We start from the raw sequence: 27121 nt of genomic DNA on the forward strand, positions 1-27121 counted from the left end.
CCTGATTTCTTTACAAGAGAATGCATCCCACCCCACAGTTAATGACTCATCCTTGATGGGGCTACTCTTGTGAACATGCTACGACCTGGTGCTGCTAAGACGTTTTTTTATTATGCGCAGAAAGCGTTCTCACCATACATCCTGTCTCAGCTGGAGCATGTCAGCAGAATTGATGTTGTGTGGGATGAATATTTCCCCAAAGGTCTGAAGGCTGAAACACGCAGCAAGAGAGGGAAGGGAGTTCATAGACGCGTTGAGCCATCCAGTGTCATTCCTGGAAACTGGCCAGAGTTTCTGCACATTGAAGACAAGAAGGCTGAACTGTTCTTCTTCCTGGCAACCAGTGTGACAGCCCTCAACACTGGCGAACAAATAATCAGTACTTGCAACATGCACACATACCCGCATCCTCAGGCTGATACCCGCATCCTACTGCACCTAGGAGATGCTGTGAAGGAAGGTGTCAATACGCACAGTGGACACGGATGTGGTAGTACTGGCAATCACAGCAGCCCAATCCCTCAACATCACTGCTGTGGGTTGCCTTTGGAGCTGGGAAGAGTGTTCGGCATTTAGCAGCTCATGAGATGGCGAGGTCACTAGGTCCAGATCGATGCATAGCCTTACCAATGTTCCATGCATTTACTGGATGTGACAGTGTCATCTTTTGGTGGCAGGGGCAAGAAGACGGCGTGGGATAAATGGATGACATTTGATGATGTCACTAGAGCCTTCTGTGCCTTGGCTGCCACCCCAGACTCCGTACACAACTGGATGGAGCCTCTGGAGCGATTTGTGGTATTGCTGTATGACCGCACTAGCAGCCAGGAGTCAGTCAATCAGGCACGCAAGTAGCTCTTCACCCAGAAAGGTAGAACAATTTAAGGATTCCCCCCAACACAAGCAGCATTGATTCAGCACACAAAGAGAGCTGCCTTCCAAGCTGGTCACTGCTGGGGACAGATGATGTTTGCAGCCCCTGAACTCCCATTCCCAGGTGAGTGGGGGTGGAAGAGGAAGGCCAAAGGTGGATGGGAAGTGTACTGGACCACATTACCAGAAGCGACCCAGGCCTGTTGTGAACTCCTCCTGAATGTGTCAAGGTAGCAATTCAGTACACTGCTCTTTGCCACTGTGGTGGACTGTGTTTTCAGAACTAAGTCTGCATTTAGTTGAAATATTTCATATATATTATGAAACATGTATGACTTCACCATAATAAATATGTTAATGGTTTACTGTGTATTCTGTTCCCTGAATACCAGATACATATAGTTAGCTACATTCTAGCATGTTGTAAATAGTACCAGTGCATTCTCCATCCTTGAAAATGTAGGATTAGCCACCAGAATCAAGTTCCTAGTTGGTCTAGATCCTAAACTAATGGTAAAATAACAACCAATGGTGGCCATTTTGAAAATGGCCGCCATTGGCGCCATTGGACACATTTGCAATGGCCCTATAGCCAAAAATCTTCCTGAGGGCATGCTCTAACAGTGTGCCAAAGTTCATGCTTTTATCATCAAAAGCACAATTCTTTCACATATCTGCTGGACTAATGTTAGATATTAGAATTGACTATTCTTGTCTGTCACATAAGCGGCGCAAGTTGCGCAACTGATGCGGTATTGCGCTTAGGGGAAATATATTTTGACCGGACGCTTTGACCGGAGAGATTTAGATTTGCCGGTCTTCAGCATATTTTACCGGTCGTAGTCCGGTAATTACCGGCTAACGGGAACTCTGGTGACGACACCGCATTTACTCAGTCCATCAAAGTCTCCATCCTGGATTATCTGAGGGAGAAATTTGATGACCCTGCCACCAACGACCTGCTAGACATCGCTGGCTTAGTGGACCCCGGGTTCAAAACAATACATAGCGGAAGACAAGCTAGAGGAAACCAAGTGCAGAACCATATCAGAGATGGAAGCAATGCTGTCTGAGTCTGACCAGGGTACAGCTGAGTCATCTGCTTCACAACATCAAGCACCAGCAGTATCAGAGCCACCAAAAAAGAAAACCCTTGGAAGCTTCTTCAAAAGGGCAACAACATCCTCTGCCACATCATCACATAGAGAGCGGATTGAAACAGAGTTGTCTGCCTACTTGCAATCTGTCGATGCTGACAGTGAATCAGATCCCTTGCAGTGGTGGAAGACCCATGAGGAAATGTTCCCAAACTTGAAAAAAGTGGCAAAAAAGTATTTGTGTATGCCCGCCACCAATTCTCCATCGGAACGATTATCCAGTAGGCCTACCTGTGGGAATATAGTTACATGCCATCGAGCATCTCTCAAACCCGACACAGTTGATAGACTTGTGTTTTTGGCACAAAACCTGTAGATAAGCAGTCAGTACTGACTGCAGACATGAGACAATCTTGCACAAAATGCAGCTATTTTTTTGTTTATAGTTTTTGACCAAACCAGTTTGACATCATGCACTGGTTTGTTGATTTAAAAGAAAAGATGCACTTTCATTTAAAATGTCTAAAAAGTCCTTTTTTTTATGTTACATTAAAATGTCCAGTGACATGCACAAAGAGTGCACTTTAATTTATTATTTTATTATTGCACTTTCAATATGTTTTGATATGTATAAGGGTTTCTGCGCTTTTTCATTTAGCTCTGTTTTTGCCCATAGAAATAGGCAACAGTATGTATGTAGGCCTACATTTATTTGAATATGTATTGAATAAATACTATTTAGTTCAACTCAACTTTATGATTTACCGCACATTTGTCTCATTATTTTACATTCCCTTTTTTCTAAGTATATATCTTTTGTGTGTTGGTTAAAATCGTTTTAATAGAAACCACTAATGAAGACAGAATAAATAACAATGGTTTAATGCAGACATATGTTGCAGGGACTACTAGAATCATCATACTGGCGTGACTGTAAATATCAAGGGGTTAAATATTTTTTTTTAATGTGTTTTAGAGGACATTTCAGAATATCGCGATATATATTTTTGTATTGCGATATAGTCAGTAAATATCGCGATATAATTTATAGAGCATATCGCCCAGCCCTAGTTGGAAGCAGCCTTGAGAAGGGAGGAGATCGCTCAAGCAGAGAACTTTAATTTAGCCTTCCTGCGCACTCTTGGCCAGGTGCTAGGGGGAATGGGCAGCTGACGTGCCCCGTCTCCTCCGCCTCTGTGATACAACAAATAACCTCTGGCTGAGATTATATTGTTTATTTACATTTGTACTTTCTTGTTTATTTTTTATCTTTAAAATGTTTATTTTTTATCTTTAAAATGTTTATTTTTACAATCAATGCCATGTATTTTTATGCTGCTGCAATACATTTTTTATTTTTTATTATTTGTATTGTACAATGTCATGCCTTTTTATGCTGCTGCAACCAAACACTTCCCAAATTGGGATCAATAATTTACTTCTTTGACTTATCTTATCGCTTGTTGATAAATAATTGTACCTAACAGCGATCATACAGAAAGATGGCATCATCTAGGCGTCCCTCTGCAGTTAGAAATATCATAAACACCATCATCGTCCACAAACACTGTACAGGGGTTTATGAATTTAAGAGAATACTTATCACAGTGAAACCTTTATCATCTGTTGCAATTAAAGCAAATAAGAGAATAAATACTTGGTTAAATAATACATGTTAACTCTTTTGCAGCACAACTCTGTATACTGTTTGAAATTGAGTTTGCTAGCTTGAGGACCTCCTCTAAAACATAACATTACATATTTTGTAATGGTATTAAGAATACATGATAAATAAATGTAGTAAAAATTGCTCAATTGTAATACCCTCGTTGTGCAAGACTCAAAGAACACATAGCCTATATATTTCAAAGAGAAGAGAGAACAAAAGAAAAAACCTATACAAAGAGAGCGGTGCACAGCGCTTAATATTTACTTACACCATATTTCTGTTCATCTGTTATTGTGTGGCTCTGTTGGAGGAGCCTGTGACCTAAGATTTTCATTGTCATAACTACACTGCAGCTATGTTCGTATGACAAAATAAAAAACCTTGAACCTTGAGGCTGTGTCTTTCAGACAAACCATCATAATAATCATATATTATTTTATGCTGTGGATCCTTTAGCCTCCATCCATGTTTAAACATGTTTACACTTGCATTTATGAATATAGTTTTGCTGTGTTTTACACTTTTGTATTTATGTTTATAGTTTGCTTTGATATTTGCTTAATTTATTAGATTATTATTATGGGGCAGTAAGTACAGGTGCTTGAATTTCAAATATTTACTAAATAGTCAATTCTGATAACATTTTTTTGTTTAAATCATTTGGCAAACACATGTATGTGAAAAAAAGAGATTTATTTATGTTCAATACAATACAATGAATATTTAGGTATTACATTATACATTCTTGGTATTCAGGTAGCGCATCAGAACCTCTCGTAAGTCCCTGCCCTCCTCCTCTTCTGAAATACACAAACAAAAGCAAACATATTTTAATACGTAAAAGTGGTAGCTACAATTAATTAAATACTTGAAACACTTGTTGGTCGTAACCTAACCTAACCCTAACAAAAAACCCATTTGATTTAAAAAAAAAAAAAGCTAAATACAACACATACAGTTTAAATACAGATATACTCACTTTCCACAGGGAATGAATTATAGGAGGTTCCAGCTACATAGTTAAGCCTCTCTGTTAATGCAGTTGAGACTTGGTTCATAGTTTCCTGAACTGAAACACAAAAAGGATTTGATTACAAATCTACACCACGTTATTTGTACTTTTTAATAAAACATGTTAAAGAAATAAAATAAAGAAAAAAAAACTCACCTATTAATTCAAAAAAAATTATAACTCGACTCTCGAATCGTCTGATTTGTTTGAGGGCTTCCAGCACGTGCTCTCTCTACTGTAAACAGAAAAAACCTAATATTTTAACTAACTAATAATATACCATCAAACAATTTGAATTGATTAACACACACACACACACCCCCACATTAATTACATAACAGTTGTGTTGTAAATTCATGTTCTAAAATCCCCCTTTGTTCTGTAAAGTCAAACATTATTGTAGAGGGTTACTTTCCAAAAGCTTCTAAACCATTATGAGCCATAGTGCTGTTACACAATAAATACAACAGATGCACAGAGGTTGTTTAACACACAGCAATTACATGATTTTACAAAAATAAAATAAAAAGTATTTACCAGAGTTCTTCACAATCAGATCCAAATCAATGCAACGCTTGGGGGTAGGTGTGTTATCACTCATTATCTCTTGTCAGAATGGCCATGTGTCTCTTCCTGGTGAAACTATACCTCCTTATACCCTCAAATACTGTAGCTATGCAAATGTTCAGAAAAACCTGAGAACCAATCAGTTTAGTCCTGATAGTTTAACAAATTAGCATTACATTGTTTTTCGGCAGAGAAAATACTTTTTAAGCTTATTCTATTATTTTATATATATATATATATATGCAGATACACATTACAAATATGGAGATAAACATTACAAATGTAGATAGTAGATACACAGTAAAAAAAGACTGTAGAATATTTTCTATATCTTCATAAGAAAAGAAATTGTGAAGTTTTTTTTTAAATAGCTAGGAAACAAAATGGAGCTTAACTTGAAGCACCAAAGTCCTTGACCCTGTTCATCATAAAACCACCAAACATATACATCTTATTTTAACCTTATAGTGTATTTACTTTAAAGAGTCTTCTCCTGCTGATGTTCAGGTGTATATCAGTATGTAGTCTCTCTACTTTAAAGAGTCCTTTGTCCATGTCCAGAGAGTGTGTTTTGGGTGTGGTTAACGAGTCATTAGGGTGCTTCTTTTGTTTCCACACAGAGTGAAACTCTACCCTTACATTGATCTTCAGTAGACGAAGCCTTGTATGTTGAATAATTTCATTTCCCCCACACTCTTAATTCTGTGCATTTTAAGTGTTTACAGCCTTTCTTTGCTCTGATCACCCCCCTGGATCCCCCCTGGAATGAATACAACAACAGAAAAACATTATAAAAACTTCTCTTTTTTGCTGCATACAGCTAATTCTAATATTACCCCAACACAACCTCACATAACTTCATATGGGGCTTCTTTAATAGTTGTGTGAAGTAATTCAACATTAAAAATACAATATCAGGGGGGCCATTAAGATCTTTCAATTATTATTACCCTCTTTTCAAAAAGAGAGTCCCTTGTAGTTAGTAAAGTAATTAAACATTAGTTCACAAGCCATACAACTTAAGAGAACATCCTTAGTTAACACCAATCATATTAAAACCTAAATAAGAACTTTTGTTATTGACCAAATACTTATTCTCCACCATAATTTGCAAATAAATTCTTTAAAAATCAGACAATGGGATTTCTGGATTTTTTTTTCTCATTTTGTCTCTCATAGTTGAGGTATACCTAGGATGAAAATTACAGGCCTCTCTCATCTTTTTAAGTGGGAGAACTTGCACAATTGGTGGCTGACTAAATACTTTTTTGCCCCACTGTATATATAGATACACATTACAAATATGTAGATAAACATTACAAACATGTAGATACACAATAAAAAAAGACTCTATAATTTTTTCTATATCTTCATAAGAAAATAAATCATGAAAAGGTTTTTTTTAAATAGCTAGGAGAAAAAAATGGAGCTTAACTTGAAGCACCAAAGTCCTTGACCCTGTTCATCATAAACAACCAAACATATACATCTTATTTTAACCTTATAGTGTATTTACTTTAAAGAGTCTTCTCCTGCTGATGTTCAGGTGTATATCAGTATGTAGTGGCTCTACTTTAAAGAGTCCTTTGTCCATGTCCAGAGAGTGTGTTTTGGGTGTGGTTAACGAGTCGTTAGGGTGCTTCTTTTGTTTCCACACAGAGTGAAACTCTACCCTTACATTGATCTTCAGTAGACGAAGCCTTGTATGTTGAATAATTTCATTTCCCCACACTCTTAATTCTGTGCATTTTAAGTGTTTACAGCCTTTCTTTGCTCTGATCACCCCCCTGGATCCGCCCTGGAATGAACAACAGAAAAACATTATAAAAAGTTCTCTTTTTTGCTGCATACAGCTAATTCTAATATTACCCCAACACAACCTCACATAACTTCATATGGGGCTTCTTTAATAGTTGTGTGAAGTAATTAAACATTAAAAATACAATATCAGGGGGGCCATTAAGATCTTTCAATTATTATCACCCTCTTCATAAAAAGAGACTTCCTTATAGTTAGTAAACTAAACATTAGTTAACAGTCTCACACAGCTTAAAAAGAAACATCCTTAGTTAACACAAATCATTTTAAAAACCTGAATCTAATTTAGATAGGACAATAACATCAACGGTTAGTTATAGGTCTTAAACATATCACACTTAGCCTACATATGAGACTGCCTTAATTAACACTAATTACAAACACTAATCAAAGGACGGACTTCAGAGGCTAATTCGACTATAGAGCAAGGCTAATTAGATTAACATATTAAAACTAATCAAATTTAGACAGGACAATAACATCGAAGGTTAGTTACAGATGTAGCACCTCATTTCAGACAAGTTGAAACGCGAGGGCCGTGGTCGGCACAGGGTCTGCCCTCGCTCAAAGGAAAACCTCCAGCGTGACTCGTATGGAGCTAATTTCCTGCCATAACTCCACAAACAAACTAAACAGGTTTTTACAAATGCCTCAGGATTCACTAACAAACACAATGTGGTTTGCAAATACAAAACACCATCTACAAACTAATCCATTTAGTTTTGCAAAGAAAAAACGTATCTATCAAACACATACCATTTTTCTAATAAATCATGTTTCAGACAAACATTCAGCATAGGTTTTACAAGTACACACATTTATTTACAACTACAACCCTTTTTTTTACAAGTACAAAACGCTTTTTTCTCACGGCGGAATATTACTGCCAAAAGTCACGTGGCTCACTCACGTGACTTTTGGCAGTAATATTCCGCCGTGGCTGGCACATGCATAGATATATGGGCACATGCTCCACGGCAGCAGGGGGCGCTACTGAGTCCATTGGGAAGGCTGGAGGTTGAGCACAGCATGGAACAGCCCTTGCCAGCCTGATGACAGCGGTGTTTCTAGCGATCCAGCGATCTGGGTCAGTGTTATAGTGATAATATTATAAACAAGGTGAATTTAGCGATCACAACGAAAACAGCCAAGACACACATTGAGCCCAGAAAATTAATGTTATTAGGGCTGTAAATATAATAAGCCTTTGTCTAAAATGGACAACATTGTAACAAAGGAGATTTAAACCATACAGCGATTCTGCACTCGGTCAATCAGCTGGTCTTCATTTTCTTTCTTTCTAGTGATACAAATACTTTTTACCATAAGTTCTGAATAAAACTGATACTGTTGGATACGGTATTAGTTGACTGCTACCAGAAATAAAAGGAAGTACTTTACTGTGTACTTTGTAAGTAATCCTCTGTCAGAGTCCCCTCCGCTCCGTATAATGTATATTTTCTGCTATCTTTGATGAGTGATAAAAAGAAAATTTTACCATAAGTTCTTAATGATATTGAGACTGCTGGACTCAGTATTCTTGCACCTACTATCACAATACATTGAAGTACTTCTAGTGTGTTTTTTTTTGTTATCCTCTGTCAAAGTCCCCTCCTGAGAACAAAATCAAGCCACTTCTGCTAAGTTTGGTGAGGGGAAAAAATATTTGTTGCCATTAGTTCTTCGTGAGATTGACACTGTTGGACTCAGTACTAGTCCCACAAGTACTATGAAGTACTTTTACTTTTTACTTTTTGATTAATCCTCTGTCAATGTCCCCTCCTGAGTACAATAATGCATGTTTCTCTGCTATTTTGAATAAGCGTTAAAACACCTTTCTTATGAGACTGATATTGTTGGACAGAGTTCTTTAAGAGGATGGTAGACATGATATCAGCAATACTTCCAGTCAGTAGTGTTGAGATCTCCATATCAGGTTGAATAATTAAAACGAAAGTTAGTTATCTGAGCCTAACGGAAGTTGCAGACGATAGTGGCTGTGACGTCACAAGATGTACCCAGTTGCGATTGTAAACATGGCGGAGACTTTGGAAAGTGATACTAGTGTGAGAGAAATGATTGATTTGGACAGCTTTTCGGACAGGATAGATGAGGAAAGTGATCAATTTGGTGCACTTTGAGGGCAACATTAAGAGATTTATGGATACAGCTCTCAACACTCATATGAAACATATATTTCAATAATCAAAAAACATTGGAAGGATTTCTTAACCTATTTTATACAACTAATATTACATAGATGGAAATATTTGTTTACATAGATGACCAAACCCACTGAGATAACTTAGGCTACAGTTTACCTCCCTGAGCTGACGTTATCTCTCTCAGTCCCACAGGAGAGCACTCTCCCTCTCCTTATTGTTGAAACAGCTAATCTCCGTTAGCTCCGAGCTAGCACCAGATGCTAACGACAACCCTGTAACTCTGTCAGTCTCTCTTTCTCTCTCTCTCGAATCGACCACTGGCCTTTATTTATCATGATCAATCAAAGAATCTACGAAACAATGACACCAGCCAGGCTCACCTTCATCTTTTGGGAACAGAAACATCGCCACTTCGGCAGACTTGACATTACTACAGCCAGCGGCAATGCATCGTTTCCCCTGTGTTTTTCGTCCCTCTTTCTTCACTGTCGCCTCCAATGTCAGGTTTTCTCGATTGGCAATCACTTCCAGTCGACTCCGACACACTTTCCAGGAAAATACTAGCTCAAAAACGTTGAGAAATTCGACTTTGAAAAAGAGAAAAAACGAACGGTGGTGAATGTAAACAGTGCGGCGGCGTCCATCTCGTGACGTCACGCAGTAGATCGCAAGCCACGCCCACGAAGGCGAAGGTCGACTGCAGATTTCCCCGGCAAATTCAAAACTCGTCAAATTCGTTGCTATTCCAACATCCTTTGATATGGGTTCCAATGGACAATTTTGCTCATTACTATACGTATTAGCATAACAGATCATGCACAGGTGCACACTTCACAGGCTCTTTAAGGAGAAAAACTAAGAGGCCCCAAAAAGGTGGTTATGTCATAGCCGAGAATAATATTTTACAAGTCCTGCAGAGTAGGGGTCATGTCCTTTTTATACAAACAAGGGAAGGTGCGTCTTATGGCTTGCAAAATTAGCCTAAATGCATTAGTTTGTAGATGGTGTTTTGTATTTGAAAACCACATTGTGTTTGTTAGTGAATCATGAGGCATTTGTAAAACCTGTTTAGTTTGCTTGTAGAGTTATGGCAGGAAATTAGCTCCATAAACTTAAGACCGCCACCTTGATAAATAAATGTAATTATAATTAAGCCAGCTGCAATGGATCATTGATCCACCAGGGAGTGCAGTGGGGTTCCACACTGGAGCTCAAGTGAAATAAAGTCTGATAAAGTACGGTAGATTTATGTCTGGTAGGCTACTACTGTATAGCGGATCTTTGTTAAGATCCATATGTCACGGATAGGATCATACTCTGTGCTAAATAAGAGACATGTAATCATTTACAAAACATCACCATGTTTTTATTTAACAAAATAATGTTGTTTAATCCACGACTACTGTACCAAAAACATCAGGGAGCCCGCCGGCTCCAAAAACGAACGGGAGGAAACGCTCTCGATTTTTAATTCTAATTTAGTCATCATCTTCACCACGATCATTTATGTTTATTTTCGCCGGATCTACATGAAAGCAATGACAAATATGAATATACTGTATTCATCTTCATTAAAACGTTATTAACGTGTCTAAACTCAGTAATTCGCTAAAAATAATTATATTTTAATTGAGCCTCGCTGCACATTATCCCGCTTATTACATGGCTACATTCTCAACAAAGTAACGACATGACTCCCAATATTAATTGAAATGCTTTTATGGATTTAGAAAATGTTTTTGTTGATTTAAAAAACAGTTGTATTGATTTAAATTGACATGCACCCGCTAAGAAAAATAGTCCGTTGTTACCGTTTTTTAAACAGTTCGAATGAAACGGCAGCTTTCAGATTACACACCTAATGGCCCATCAGCCACAGAGTGTGATTGTTGACATATGGTGTTAGCGGTCTTGCTGTTCAAAGAAGAATGACAGCAGTGTAGATCACCAACACTATGGTTTATTTTTTATTCACAGGCAAGTCAACGTTGTCGCAGTAAAAGTCCCAAGATAGCTCCTGGTGCAATAAAATGTTCACTTTCAGTGTTTTACTATTATATCTGATGTTTCTCTATAATATTGCTGCTGCATTGATGTGTATGTTGCATGTTACTGCTGTAGATGTGTTTCCGAGCCGCTCCGATTACAACGAGAGTTATAACGAGAACATGACGTCATATTTACAGAAGACGGATCCTTTCTAGCCATAACCCTACACCAGCGCCATATAGATAGAAGAGTTACTGCTAGTTTCTGCTCGGCTGCCCCCAGTCTGTGGAACGCTCTCCCCGACCACATGAGAGCATCACAGACCGTGGAGGTTTTTAAAAAAGGCCTCAAAACCCACCTCTTCAATAGAGCCTTTCCCTAGACCTTTTATTTATTTATTATCACCCTTTTATCTTATTTTATTCTTTTTACTTATTTATTTTTATTTATTGCTTTTTATTCTTTTTACGATGTTAGCACTTCGGGATTTGAATGCAAATATGAAGTGCTTTATAAATTAAAGCCATTATTATTATTATTATTACGACAGCGGAAGTCCAAAAACGGTTATCGTCACGTGGTTCATGCAGACGAGGATCGTTCCCCGGAAGTTCATGGCGGGCAATGTGAATGCATTGATAACAGGAGATAGAACTTCGATTTTTGGTAATTATTAGTGAATAAAGGTTTTGATTTGCAATATTTATACAACAAATCGATATGTGTATGTATTTACATCAATATGTTTTTTAAATAAAATAGAATTTGCTAATACTAAGTGATAATATTAGGATTAGTGTGAACAACTACTTTACATGTTAGGCTAACAGTGCCTTGGTTAAAGAGCCTGTTGCTGTTTATTTATAGCTTTTAATTCTTTAAAACCAATATTATCTTCTTAAACTTGTATGGTAGTCAGGAGCATCACTTTCCAATGTTTATTGATATATTTAGAGGGAGGGGATTTAAAGGAATGCTTCAAAATTCAGATTAGATTAATTTCTACCATTTTCTTAAATTCATGGTAGTAATCCCATGGTAATTGAGGACACAAGTTATCTAAATGACTAATGTCATCTTTATGGCTTTCAGAAAGGACAGGAGACCGACAGGTGACTATCAAAGGACTAGCAGCAGCAGCAGCAGCAGCATGATGATGATGATGTTAAATGTGTTGTTTTAGGAACATCCATTGCAAATACATGGAATTCAATAAACATTGAATAGCATATCATGCAGTTTGTCTCTGCCTTTTCCTCTGTGTTGTCCTGGTTTGCTGTGCTGCCTCCTAGTTGCCACCATGGTTTGCTGTGCTGCCTGGGGATGCTCAAATCGCTCCGAGAAAGGAGTACGAATGTACGGCTTCCCCACTGACACAGAGCGGAGGAAAAAATGGCTGGCTCAAGTCAGCAGGAGCAATTTCACGACCAACAGCAAAAAAATATGTGAGGTAATTATATACAAACACTGCATTTGCACTTTTTCACAAAACGAAAACCACACCATTGGGAAAGCTTAATGTTTTTTTTAATACCAAAAAACAGGGAAAGGCTTGAAAAACACTGAGAGTTGAGACTCAGGGTGCAGGGTGAGGGTCTCAGTGCAGGTATTCAGGCTCCATTGAATCCCCCTCTGGTTCTTGTGCTGAAAGAGGGAGTAACAGACAGGAGAAAGGGTTATACACACCTATATAGCACACCTATTGGATGGGAAATTGCCTTGGGGAGATAAGGTGTGGTCTTTGTTCCCAACTGAAGTTATGGAACTTTATTATTTGTGAGTTTAACAAAGTATGACAAATGGCATCAGTAACAGATGTGATATGAATTTCTATAAAGTTGACTCACATTCTTGGTCATATTTTATATACAGTATGTAATGAGTATAACATGTCCAGTAAGTATAAAGTGTTTCCTAATACTGTGTATTCAACCACTATGGTATAGTGTATGGTACTATGGTATGGTATCCTAGCTTAATCTGTTATCTGTAAACGTTCCCTAAATCTACTAATTTAGGGATAATCCACTGACATCCTTTAATACACATGTTAATTTGAATCAGATGTACTGATAATATCTGCAATATAAATCTTTAAACTTCTTCCTACCTTTAAAAGTCCTTCACGAACGGTCTATTATGCTGCAACTCTACAGCTCTGCTAGCCTTGGCGCTAACATCCGGGGAACGATTGAGAGGCTCCACGATCCGCCATTGCTGTAAAAAAGTGGTCCATTGGAGTGAACGGAGATGACGTAACTCTGAGTCTATATGGCGCTGAGCTACACCATTGTTTGGTTTCCATGGTAGAGCGTCTCCAAGTAGCGCGCGCAACTGAAAGTCTGAGAGGGTGAGTGTTGACAGAGTCACATGTATAGCAATAAACTGGTCATGACGACGAGGTTTTCTTTAGCCTTAACTGGCGTGGTTTATTTTCATATGTGCATTGCACCACTTGACCTGCTCTCCATGAGAGCTAGAGAGAGAGAAATAGAAGGGGAGGGAACAATCCCTTATATCTGATACCTGACGTCAGCTACAATAGCTGCGCCTCCTTACACCTACAGCGCCCTCTTACTGTGGGACAGTTATAGTGCAGTTACATGCAGACATATTAATACTTACAATTAACAGTGAGGATTGTTCACAGAAAACAGAACAAGAATCAACAACTCCACCCTCTGCTCACTCATTTCCTATAAAATACAGGTCCAGCCAGGCAAAACAGTGCACTTCTCTTTCCCACACTCCTGTGATAGACCATGGGGATGGGTCAGCCACTAATATATTCATATTTCTCTTCTCAAAAAGAGAAATATGAACGTTAGTATTTGACTGAAATGATCAAATAAAGTCAACATTTCACAGTGTTTACAAACATTGACCTATCGTTCACCAGCCCCCACCCCCCTATGCCTATGTATGTTGCGAACTCTTTGATTAAAACTAATTGGCCATCGGAATGTCTGTGTCTGATATTACTTAATAATACAATACATTATAATATAATATATGATAATTACATTTTAATTTTATTCAATTTTTATTTCGTAGAAACTTATCAAACATGTAATTAAAGAATGGTGATATACACAGTGATAGATGTTAAGGACTAACGTTTATAATAAATAGCCTAGTATTTAATCCATATTCATAATAATATTTATATATTCCAAAACAATTTTAATGTAAAAGGTTCATAAAATAAAAACACAACACTGTCATTACAAGTCACACTCAGTTGACTTTTATGTTCAACAGCTAAATTCGTTACTGATAAAAAAGGGCTTCTACCTAATTACCTTAAATAAACTCACTGTTGTTTTTATGCGGCACCGGCTTGAATGAGTAACTAGTTACCATTACTAGTCACTTCATTTCGAAAGTAACTCAGTTACTTTACTGATTACTTACACCAAAAACTAATGCGTTACTGTGAACAGTAACGCATTAGTTACTTAAAAAAAGGGCTCCCATTAATGCCCTTATCCTCCATTTCAGTACTGTTATTGCATTGGAGAATAATATAATCTGTTGACAAAGAAATAGCAATAAGAATAGTAGAAATAGCCTGCATGTGTTCTACAACATACCGTGCAATGGCTTTATCAACTTGTCTCCGGCTAGCAGTCCCTCGGTTCAAATCCAGCCGCTGTTGCTTAGGTGGAGGTGGAGTGGCGTCGGATGAGTCTGGGTCTGTGGTCTTAGTAGCTTCGTCCCAGCATGTTGTTTCTGCAGATGTTTCAACAGATTTGAATTGCTGTTTTGGGACAGTAGATAGGATCTTTGACCCGCCAAGACACAACTTACACTTAACTAAAACGTTCTTTTCTTTGTGCTCGACCAAAGTGAAATGGTGAGAATATCTCCAGGTGGAGAAACTCGACTTGAGCTCCGCCGCCGCCATGATAGTCTTGTTAGTAAACACAAACACGCCCACAGTGCGTCTCCGCATGTGACACAGGAAGTATCTAAGTACATTTACTCAAGTACTGTACTTAAGTACAGTTCTCATCTCTGTTCACCTCGCTGTTGGCGCCGCTCGCCAACCGAGACTATATAAAAAAAATAACGGAGTAACGCACCATGTAGTAACGGTAACTGAGTTACTGAATTAAAAAAATAATGCGTTAGAGTACTAGTTACTACCAAAAATAACGGCGTTACAGTAACGTGTTACTTTGTAACGCGTTAGTCCCAACACTGGTAATCAGTAACTGATTACATTTACAAAGTAACCCTCCCAACCCTACACTACACATTTTTCTTGGATTTTTTAACACCATAGTCCCTAATATATTTAAAGAAAGGCAGGAAATTGAATTAAATCGGAAACATTTTAATTGTGTTTCTTGTCCCCCCTCCCCCCCCCACTTCTCAAACCACAGTTACACCCTTGGATTTTAAACAAAGTCACGTGACCACAACAATATTAGAACAAATATATAGGCTATTTGCATATATTTTAGGATCTTAAAATCAGACCTGTTTTTTAATTGAAATCTGACGGCAGGCAGCTCTGATCACCTAATGATAAATGCACCACACCTAATCGCCGGCCATTCAGCCACAGCTCCCTCTATGCAAATCAAACTGTAGACGGTGTGAAAGTGTTAGGATTATGTTTTAAACAGGACCCAGGCGCAGGCAATGACTGAAGATGTTTAAATGGTTTATTGTTTCGGAGACTCAGGCAGGTTTGGTGATTATGGAGGTCCGGAGTGGAGGTAGGCAGTGAGAGGCTGGACTGATTACCAGGCAGGCAGGTAGGATGCAGGAAGAAGCAGGCAGGTTGGCTAGAAGCTCTGGTGGATACGGATTTACACGCAGACAGGATAACTGAATGGGCAGCCAGGAGGATGTAATACCACTGGTGTAGAAAACAATCTGGCGGTGAGTTGCTGGGAGACTGGAGTAGATAAGCTGTGTCCTGATTAGATGATGAGGGACAGCTGAGTCGGACGGCCAGGTGAGAGCAATCAGGCTGCTGCCTGCAAGGGACACCACACCCTCTCCACACACACACACACAGGGGAACAAACAGGGACACAGTTTGGACTGTGACAGTACCCCCCCCTCAACGGGAGCCTCCAGGCGAACCACCAGGCTTATCTGGGTGGTCCCTGCGAAAGTCCCGAATGAGAGAGGGACATAGAATGAGCTTGCGGGACACCTAGCTCCTCTCCTCAGGACCATAACCCTCCCAATCAACCAGATACTGGTACCCACGGCCCCGGCGGCGAATGTCCAACAGCCGTCGGACCGTGTAGGCCGGCTGGTCATCAATAACAAGGGTGGGTGGAGGGGAGATGGCTGGAGGGCACAAAGGGCTGGACAACACTGGTTTCAACTGGGACACATGAAAGGTTGGGTGAATTCTCATGGAGGGAGGCAGCTTGAGTCTAACAGCAGATGGATTGATTATGCGCTCGATCACATAGGGGCCAATGAAGCGTGGTTTAAACTTCTTAGACTCAGCTTGTAAAGAAATATTCTTTGAAGAAAGCCAAACTTTCTGACCTGGTTGGAACTGGGGAGCTGCGGTCCGGTAGCGGTTTGCAATATGCCGATTGCGTTCATCGGAGCGGAGAAGGGCAGAGCGGGCATCCTTCCGAATCCTACGACAACGACGGAGATGGGCTTGGACAGAGGGAACTGCGATCTCATCCTCAGCCTTCAACTCACTACTCCGGCGGAGCTTTTCGGGCATTCCTGTGGAGGTTGGGGACATTGAACCAGAGTGGTCGGTGTTCAAAGCCTCTATTGCCGAAGCCGCGGCGGGGAGCTGTGGTCTCAAGGTCCTAGGTGCCTCAAGGGGTGGTAACCCTCGAACCTCCTGATGGACACCGGTGGTCAGGGAAGCCGTCCGACTGAAGAAGGAGGCCTTCAGGGATTTGTTATCCCGGGGGGCTACCGAGGCAGTTGCAAGGTACCGACAGGCCCGAAGGACAGCAGCTTCAGCCGTGGCTGAGGCAAAGCAGCGGGTGTGGGAGGAGTTCGGAGAAGACATGGAAAAAGACTTTCGGATGGCACCAAAGTTGTTCTGGAAAACTGTCCGACACCTCAGGAGGGGGAAGCATGGAACCATCCAAGCTGTCTACAGTAAGGATGGGACGTTGTTGACCTCAACTGATGGAGTGTTAGGGCGTTGGAAGGAACACTTTGAGGAACTCCTGAACCCGACAACTCCGCCCTCTATGTTAGAGGCAGAGCTGGAGTATGACGGGGGATCAACACCAATCTCCTGGGGGGAGATCGCTGAGGTCGTCAAACAACTTCACAGTGGCAAAGCCCCGGGGAAGGATGAGATCCGCCCAGAAATGCTGAAGGCTCTGGGTGTTGAGGTACTGTCATGGTTGACACGTCTCATCAACGTTGCGTGGAAGTCGGAAACAGTACCGAAGTGTGAAGTGGCTGGGATGAGGATCAGCACCTCCAAATCTGAGGCCATGGTTCTCAGCAGGAAACCGATGGACTGTCCACTCCAAGTAGGGAATGAGTCCTTACCCCAAGTGAAGGAATTCAAGTATCTCGGGGTCTTGTTCTCGAGTGAGGGAACAATGGAGCGTGAGATGGGCCGGAGAATCGGAGCAGCGGGAGCGGTAATGCAGTCCCTTTACCGCACCTTTGTGACGAAAAGAGAGCTGAGCCAGAAGGCAAAGCTCTCTGTCTACCGGGCCATTTTCGTTCCTACTCTCACCTATGGTCATGAAGGATGGGTCATGACCGAAAGAACGAGATCGCGGGTACAAGCGGCCGAGATGGTTTTTCTTCGCAGGGTGGCTGGTGTCTCCCTTAGGGATAGGGTGAGAAGTTCAGTCATCCGGGAGGGACTCGGAGTTGAATCACTCCTCCTTCGCGTCGAAAGGAGCCAGTTGAGGTGGTTCGGGCACCTAGTTAGGATGCCACCTGGGCGCCTCCCTAGGGAGGTGTTCCAGGCACGTCCAGCTGGGAAGAGACCAAGGGGTAGACCTAGGACCAGGTGGAGGGATTATATCTCTTCGCTGGCCTGGGAGCGCCTTGGGATCCCCCAGTCAGAGCTGGTTGATGTGGCCAGGGAAAAGAAAGTTTGGGGCTCTCTGCTGGAACTGCTACCTCCGCGACCCGACCACGGATAAGCGGGAGAAGATGGATGGATGGATGATTATTTAATACATAAAGACTATATATTATTGAATTACAAGATTAGATATAGGCCTACTTTATCTAAAATGTTGATGTTTTTTCGTTATACTATAGTAGCCTGTAAAAACCATAACAAATATGTGTTCAAATGCTCTTCAAAACACAACTGAAGTACTGTAAGTCCATGAAACTTGTCTTTCTGTATTTGTGAATGAAGCGCCATCTAATGGTTACATCCTGAAATTGAAAATCTGGCAATGCCCTCTTGGAAAATAGTTGGAGGGCTTAACATTCCCACCCGCTGAGATCCGTTGGGATCATTAATTCATGGTTTTTACTAACCGGTATCAGTATGTTGGGACTTCAGCATCATTTTGAAACGTGTATTACAATTAAATCACGGTCAAATATGTTCATTTTGTTGTAGTTGTAGCCCCCTTGCCAGCAATTATTTCTCTAGTTTAGCATACTCAGCCCGACTCAGCCTTGTTGTTGGCCCGCTAAGAACCTCAATGTTATGGGGCCAGAAAAACTGTGAAATAGTACCCGCTAGCCCGTACTACGCCAAGTGGAAACGCAACCAAAAACGGGCCGCGCACGGCTCTCCCCTGGGCATGTAGACATTCCTATTTTCTTAAAATAGCTGCTTCCTGTTACATATTGTGATCTCTGTACCTTTGTAATAATCTATCCTATACAACACATCCATTTAAGTTGCCTTTAAGAACGAGCCATTATAGGTCAGCGTTATGTCGGCTCATATAGGCCGTTTTTTTAATTGATTTTAATTTATTGATTAGGGATGCTCCGATGGATCGGTGCTCTCTAAAAATGCCGATCACGAGAGCCTGACGTAAAATAAATGACACTTTTCTCTGTGTGCGGCAAAACAAGCTCGCCAAAATGGCTTCACCGGTCTGGCATTATTTTAAGGTGTCCGAAAAAGACAGTAAAATAGCGGTATGCAACGTGTGTGTGAAGCAGAAAAGGGGAGAGAGAGAGAGAGAGGAAAAGAGAGCGCTCCCGCTCATTTCCCGTGTTATTATCCAAAGTGAATGTAAACTTGAATAATGTACTTCATTTGAATGTAATAATTAAGTCGATTGTTGTTCCTGGAAGCTGAATGAGCCCCATTAACTGAGTTTTAAACATCACTTTAAATGGAAGATTTAAAGTGATTTTTAAATCTTCCATTTAGGCCCCGCCCACTCGATCGGATCGGCGATCGGTATCGGCCGATACTGATTCCGGCGATCGGCCCCAAAATTGGCGATCGGAGCATCCCTAATTTTAATTTGATAAAAGATACATCAATTCGATTAATCTTTTTGGGGTCGAATATAAATGTCCCTTCATATTCCCATCCATAGTGCATTTCACTGCCAGGAATATTCAACTATATGAATGTTTTCAACCCCTTTGGCAGCATCATTTTGGACCCATTTTATATCCCTCATGCCAGGTCGTGGAAAAACCAAATTAATCTTGATTTGATATCTTCCGTTGCTACACAAAGGTTATTTCGGCTATAAAGTGTATTAAAAATAAGATATAATGTGTTACAGCTCCATAGAGTGACATGTCTGGTTATTCATAATATTAACAGTTGTGTCTCTCTGAAAAAAAAGAGAGATAATGATGGCACAGGAAAACAGTTTAAAGACTTAAATAAACACAAACTGGCTTATTTCTTTTGTAATGCTTTTTACCATATTAGGCTGCAGGTATATATGTTAGCTACTTTGTATTTTATTTACATTCCACTAAGAGGAGGAATGAGAATAGATGTTAGGACTGCCTACACATACCAGAGTATTTTTTCTAAGTTTAGTGTTTTATTTCGTTATAACAAAATAGCAATAAATAACGGTTTCCTTTAATGCCATTCTTAAATAAATGCAACAATCTGCAGTTTTTGTAGACTGTAAATACATCAACTATATCTTTAGTTTATGATTTGTGCTATGAAATGTGTTCTGCGGCTACAGATATTTCTTTTTTGTGGAAATGGGGCTGAAATGGGGCTCTTGTGATAATAAAGGTTGCAGACCCACCATATATATCATACACAGTTTGTGTATATCTATGTATTGCAGCAAAAAACTGTGAAAGGTAAATTGACAATTTTGGCTTTTTAATTATAATTACAGATAACATATGAAATGCAAATATTGTGATTTCGCCAGCTCAAGTCATGAGAGTGTACTGAGGCACCATCGACTTCGGCACGGAAGAGGAAATCACTGGCCCTGTGCATACACCGACTGTGTCTGCATCTTCAGAACCTATGGGGCATTGAGGTCACACCTCACCAGATCCCACTGAAAGACTGCATCAAGGCAAGACACCTGCACCTTTTTTTGTGAGCTATGTGACTTCAGAGAAAAGTTTACCCATAAGACGTTTTTCAATCATCTTGGAAATCATTTAAAAAAAAAAACAGACTGAAGTGCCCCTTCCTCAGCTGTGGATTTAAAACGAATAAATGTAAAACCTTTTGTTCACATCGTTGCAGAAAGCACAGGAACACAGACAAAATAAGGACGTGTTTAAAACTGCATTCTGAAAATGAGGCAATTGAAGCTCAAGATATTGACCAGCCATTAAATGTTGAAGTTGAGGCATCACACAGCTGTGCAAGTCAAGATTCAAGTGAGAATGGCACAGAAGAGTGTATAGAAACAGAGACTCTTGAACATAAAATTGCATCGCTTTTTATGTGCATGCAAAGTGTATTGCATGTTTCTAAAAGTGCGTTACAGAAAATTGTTAACAAACTTAACGATATTCTGCACTTCTCTAAATATCAGTCCTTTCAAACTATCTAACTAAACATAGTATTGAAGTAGATGATTGTGTTGTTCAAGACATTAACAACGTAATATTTAAAACAAATAAACTAATTATAACAACTGAAGCAAAAGGTGCACTCTCTACTGATTACAGGAGGAATCTCTATTTTAAGGAGCACTTCAGTGTAATTGAGCCAACTGAATTTACCTACAAGAGGACCCATACAAATACTTTTGTTGATGTGTCTCTCATTCAAGTTTTAGAAAACATATTGAGGGATTCAGATTTTTCAGCAAAGTTAGTGTTAAATAACGAAAATAAACCTGGTCAATATAGGTCCTTTCAAGATGGCCACTCTTTCAAAGTAAACAAACTTTTGGAGGTAGAAGAGGCATGTATTTCTATTGGATTGTATATTGATGATTTTGAGGTACTATGTAATCCTTTGGGGAAATAAGATCACCGCCGTCTACTGGGTTGTGCTCAATTTACCAGCAAAGTTCCGCTCCACTCTACCCTTGGTTAGACTGGCTCTTCTTGGAAAAACTGCGGATGTTAAATTATTTGGTTATGATGCATTTCTTTATCCGCTGATCAAAGATATACAGTCTTTAGAGAGGAATGGGGTGTATGTTGAAGTTCTTGATACATTTGTAAAGGGAACAGTGTTTTGTGTCTGTGCAGATAATCTCGGGGCCCACACCTAGCAGGCTTTCATGAATCTTTCAATGTTGAATATTTCTGCAGATTTTGTTGTCTTAACCGAAACAAAATAGCCACTACTGAGGCAAGCGATTGTCAATTAAGAACAGTAGAACAGCACAACGCCTTTGTGGAAGAGCTTAAATATAGTGATAAAAGTGTGAATGGTGTTAATTGTTAAACAAGCATGTGTGCTAAGTAACCATTTGACCTATTTCCATCCAGTTACTGGGTTTCCGCCTGACATATTACATGACTTTTTTGAAGGTGTTATCCCAGTAGAGTTATGTTTGTGTCTCAAATACTTGATTAAAAAAGGATTCATTACATTCGATGGACTGAATAGCCGCATCAAAGCCTTTCCATATAAATATTCTGATCAGTGGCGTAGCCAGGAATTATTGTGTGGGTGGGCCTGGAGAAATGTAGGTGGGCCAGGGGATGACTTATTAAGCGTGGGGTCTGAGCTGAAACTTCATTAATGATTTTAATGATTTTTTAATGCACTAATTGAACATAAGCATAAACTAGCAGTGAAAACAAAATCATAGGCACGGCGGCCTCAGAATGTGGTTATACTGACATCCACATGACTAGGGATGGGTATCGTTAAGGTTTTAACGGTAGGCCTACTACTACTTTTATCGATACCGCTTATCGATCCGGTGCTTTAACGGTACTTTTATCGTTTTTTTTGGAGAGAAAAAAGAAGGTAAACTAACTAAACAAATTGTGAATAAAACTAACATTGCTTTTTATTTAAATTAAATACATAATATTTCACATCAAAAGAAACAACAATCATATACATCGTATTAAATAATCGGATAGAACTGTAAACAGAATAGCTGAAACTTTAACAAAATAAATAATTCAGTGACCTCTAATCATCAACCCATGTTTGTATAATTGAGTTAACTCAGTGTATTGCTGCTAGCATTCATAACACCTGACGTGGAAACGTTACTCGTGGATGGGGGGGCGACAACGCTACCAGAAAGACATTCGAACCCGGTGCATTTCTCCGTCTGAATGTGGTGCACTTTTTCTAAATGTTTAGACAAATTGCTCGTTTTACCGGCGCCCTTACATGCGGTTCGTCTACACTACAGGCATCAAAAAATGCTTTCAACGCTTCGCCCATTCACTTGAATGGGGTGACGTAGAAGATGTGTAATCTTCGCCGAACTGCATTGTGGGGAGCATGGCATGGCTTTGCAAGCATCTCGAGCATCTATCGGCATCAAAAGTTGAACAATGTTCAACTTTTGAGGCTCGATGCTTGGCATCAGCCAATCAAATTCCGTTTATGCAAATCCCGCTAGTGCAAGCGCAGCCAATCAAACCGCGTGCAAGCTGGGAGAGCCGGTGTCGGTACCAGATGTGTTCGGGGTACCATATGTGTTCGGGGTCCGTCTCTTACCAGTGACGTCACGACGTACAACGTCACGACGTAATGACGTCAATGACGTAACGCATTGTGATTGGCTGTACGGTAATTTACCCACGCTGTCTAGACGTATAGAGGGGTTTTTTGATCATTACATTACATTGCATTTAGCTGACGCTTAAGTGCATTCGACCAACAAGATAAAAACTTGAAGAAATACAATAAAACTTGAAGAAAAACACAGACGAATGAGGAGAAGAACAAGAGAAATCGAAGGTAAGAAGTATATAACGTAATATGGTAGGTAATATGTAATATGTTCAGTGCCGTTGGTACGTTAGTTCAAACAGTAACAACGGACTATTTTTTGCTTAGCGTATGCATGTCAATTTAAATCAATACATACAACTATTTCACATGTACAATATTTTCTTAGCCCTAATACTTAATACTATTTATTTCGTTTTGATTGTTATATTTGATTATATTATATATTATCAATAAATTATATATTATATATCAATATGATATACTTTTCTATATAATAGATTATCAAAAAAAGTATTTATTAAGTAAGGGATAATGTGCAGCAATCACAATCAAGTCCACAATCGAATCCATAAAGACAAAGTAAATCTGTTTACAGTTGTTTCATATGGATGTTGAGAGGTATCCATATATCTCTTCATTTTGCTCTCAAAGTGCACCAGATTGATGCATTTAACTTCAATATTTAAAAAAGATCACTCCAAAGGGAGTGCTTGTTCTTCCTTCTGTCTGTCTGTATCTGTGTATTCTCATGTTCCGATTAACCCAGCCAAATTGTTCTTCTTTTGTGTCTTGATGTGATCTTGAGTCGAGGCTGATCCTCTTGCTGTGGTCCCGCATCCTGGATCCTCTATCCTGAGTTCTGGATTAAGTCGTGGACTTCGGGTCGTGGTCTCGTCGTGCTGCCTCCCTGAAGGCTCCCACAGGATTGTTGACATCTTCTTGGATTCATCCTCTTATTATAGACACATGCATTTCCTAACATTCGGTCTATGTTGTAAAATGTATTATCTCTTCAATTTACACACGGCATCTATTGCACGTCTGTTTGTCCTGGGAGAGGGATCCCTCCTCTGTTGCTCTCCCCGACGTTTCTCCCATTTTTCCCTTTAAACTGTGGGTTTTCTCTTGAAGTTTTTCCTTGTACGATGTAAGGGTCCAAGGACAGAGGGTGTCGTTTTCTTCTCATACTGATATTCTGAACAAACTGCTGTTGTATTAGCTGCAAAATGTCTTTACTGTAGGGTATTTTTATTATTTGTACAGCACTTTGGCTCGACCAAAAATCGTTTATAAATGTGCTATATAAATAAAACTTGATTTGATTGATTTGATTTGAAAGGGTGTGCGCCAAGGTTCCATATTAGGACCAATAATTTCACCATATACTGTATGTAAATAATCTCTAATAATTGTTCAAATGCTGCTTTCCATTTTTATGCAGATGATACTGTTATTTATTGTTCATCCTCTTCTATAGAGCAAAGTCTTGATTTCCTCCAGTCTGCCTTTGATGTTATTCCATCCCATTTATCTCAACTCAAGTTAGTATTAAATGCAGACAATTCCAAACTCATGATATTCTCAAATGGCAAAAAGTTAACTTCTTTTCTCCCCAACATTTGTACTGTTCAAGGGACTGACATTGACATTGAAAGGGTCACTACATACACATATCTAGGTTTTATTATTGATCAGAACTTATCTTTCAAGTCACACACTGAAAATGTTGTTTTAAAATTAGGTTTCTCCTTTCAGACAAGGAAACATTTGATCTCTGCAACGTTTTTACCAGTATTGGATTCTGGTGATCTGCTTTACATGAATGCCTCTGACCAGTGGATAAAGACTTTGGATACTGTATATATATATATATATATATATATTGTGAGTTTGGAATAAATATGCACTTTATGAAAATTATTAGTTGGTTACTGTTAGTAAAAAACAGTAAGGTTAATACTGGATGTTTGTTACACTTGGATATGTTTTCTGTAACACTTGTAACATAATTATTCTCCAGTTTATGCATTTGAGTGACTTGCAGTTAATGCTCGACATTCAATTAAAAACCTTTATTTATCCAGGTAAAATCCCATTGAGATCAATGATCTATTTTTCAAGGGAGACCTGCAGCAGTAGGTTCCACATGAAGACATAAAAACATAAACAACAGAACAACAAAAGGACATCATACAGCAAAAATTACAGGGATTACAATTTACATATCTATCCACATGTACAGGTACCAACAGCATCTGACTGTGGAGCATCCAACCGAGCTTTAAAAACATGTAGTGGTACCAGCTTGGTAATTTTACATTCTTTTTGAAGACTGTTCCAAGTTAGTGGAGCTGCACATCTAAAAGCTTTCTTCCCTAAGACAGTCCTAGCACTTGGCACATTTAATAAAACCACAGCATGAGATCTCAGGCAATAAGTACTTTCAATTTGCCGAGAGATCAGGGAGCAGATATAAGATGGTACTTTATCCAACATGGCTTTGTAAATGAAAATGTACCAGTGACTGAGCCTCAGTACAGTAAGTTATGGCAAAACCGCCTTGGTTTACAGTGTACAGTGATGTGTAAGTGCTTTACAGTTTGTCACAAATCTCAGTGCACTGTGATAGTAAAACCTAATTGTGGTGTAATTATATATCCAAAGCAGTCAGAAGTCAGAAAATCATTAGTGATGTTTAACCACTCAGAAGACAGCCCATCAAAATGAACACATTGGGACCTTTCAGAGAGGTAGTTAATCTTCTACATATAATAACGGACAAAGTAAAGAATGAAGTGTAGGCTATGTTTAAATGTTCGGAATTTGACCGTGTATGATGGTCCTCTTGAGTTGCCGTACAGCCAACGGCGTACAGCCATGCTCCGTTTTCATGTTTTTTTAACATGTTTTTCACAAACATTTTCACACGCTAGGAGCATAGGAATAATTCAATTCGGTTCGTCATGATCTGTAGATGTGATTTGCCCCCGAGCACCCCTGGGTAAATTACCGTACAGCCAATCACAATGCGTACAATGCGTGACGTCATTGGTAAGAGACGGGCCCCGAACACATATGGTACCCCGAACACATCTGGTACCGACACCGGACCGCAGTTCATTTCCTCATATTCCAAACGAGATATTACGGTAGCAAATCACCCGGTTCTTTACGACCGGAACTATTTACCGGGATACAAACCGGAGGAACCAGGCATGGAGGGAGGTGGCAGAGACAGTGGGTGAAACTGATAGTTTTTTCGCCTGTTTGGAGAGTTTATATCCAGTTTACTTCGTTTTAACATTGCTATTGCTTTGTATGTCGGGGGCGGGAGATTCATGTGATTGGTTGCTCGCAAAAAATCGCCAAGCTTCAGACACGCCCAGCTTCAAGATTTTTTCATGCCTGTAGTGTAGACGGGCCGTACTTTTGGTAACGAGCATCGAGACGGGTAAAGTTTAACCACACCTCGGAGCGCGTTCTCTCTGCCATCTCCTCCGTGTGTGTGTGTGTGTGTGTGTGTGTGTGTGTGTGTGTGTGTGTGTGTGTGTGTGTTGCAAGGGCACCGGAAGCGGGGGGGCCAGGGGGCCATTGGCCCCCCCACTTTTCAGCCCTGCCCCACATTTTCGCAGCAGCAGATGCCGCGGAAAACTGTACAAATCCCTTTTCAATAATTCCCCTCTACTCTAAAGTCACATCTAAAACGCGATCTGATCTAGCTGTGTATATTTTGTTATTTTTTATAGTTATATTCAATCTCACTAGCTACAGGCATGTTTGAAGCTTGTAAAGGGAAGATGACAGCTCTCACTCGCCACTCTGCTGTTCCTCAGCGCCGCTCCCCCTCCCTCCTGCTGAAATTATGAATGT

The sequence above is a fragment of the Notothenia rossii genome, assembly GCF_949606895.1.
Source record: "Notothenia rossii genome assembly, chromosome: 11".
Classification (NCBI taxonomy): domain Eukaryota; kingdom Metazoa; phylum Chordata; class Actinopteri; order Perciformes; family Nototheniidae; genus Notothenia; species Notothenia rossii.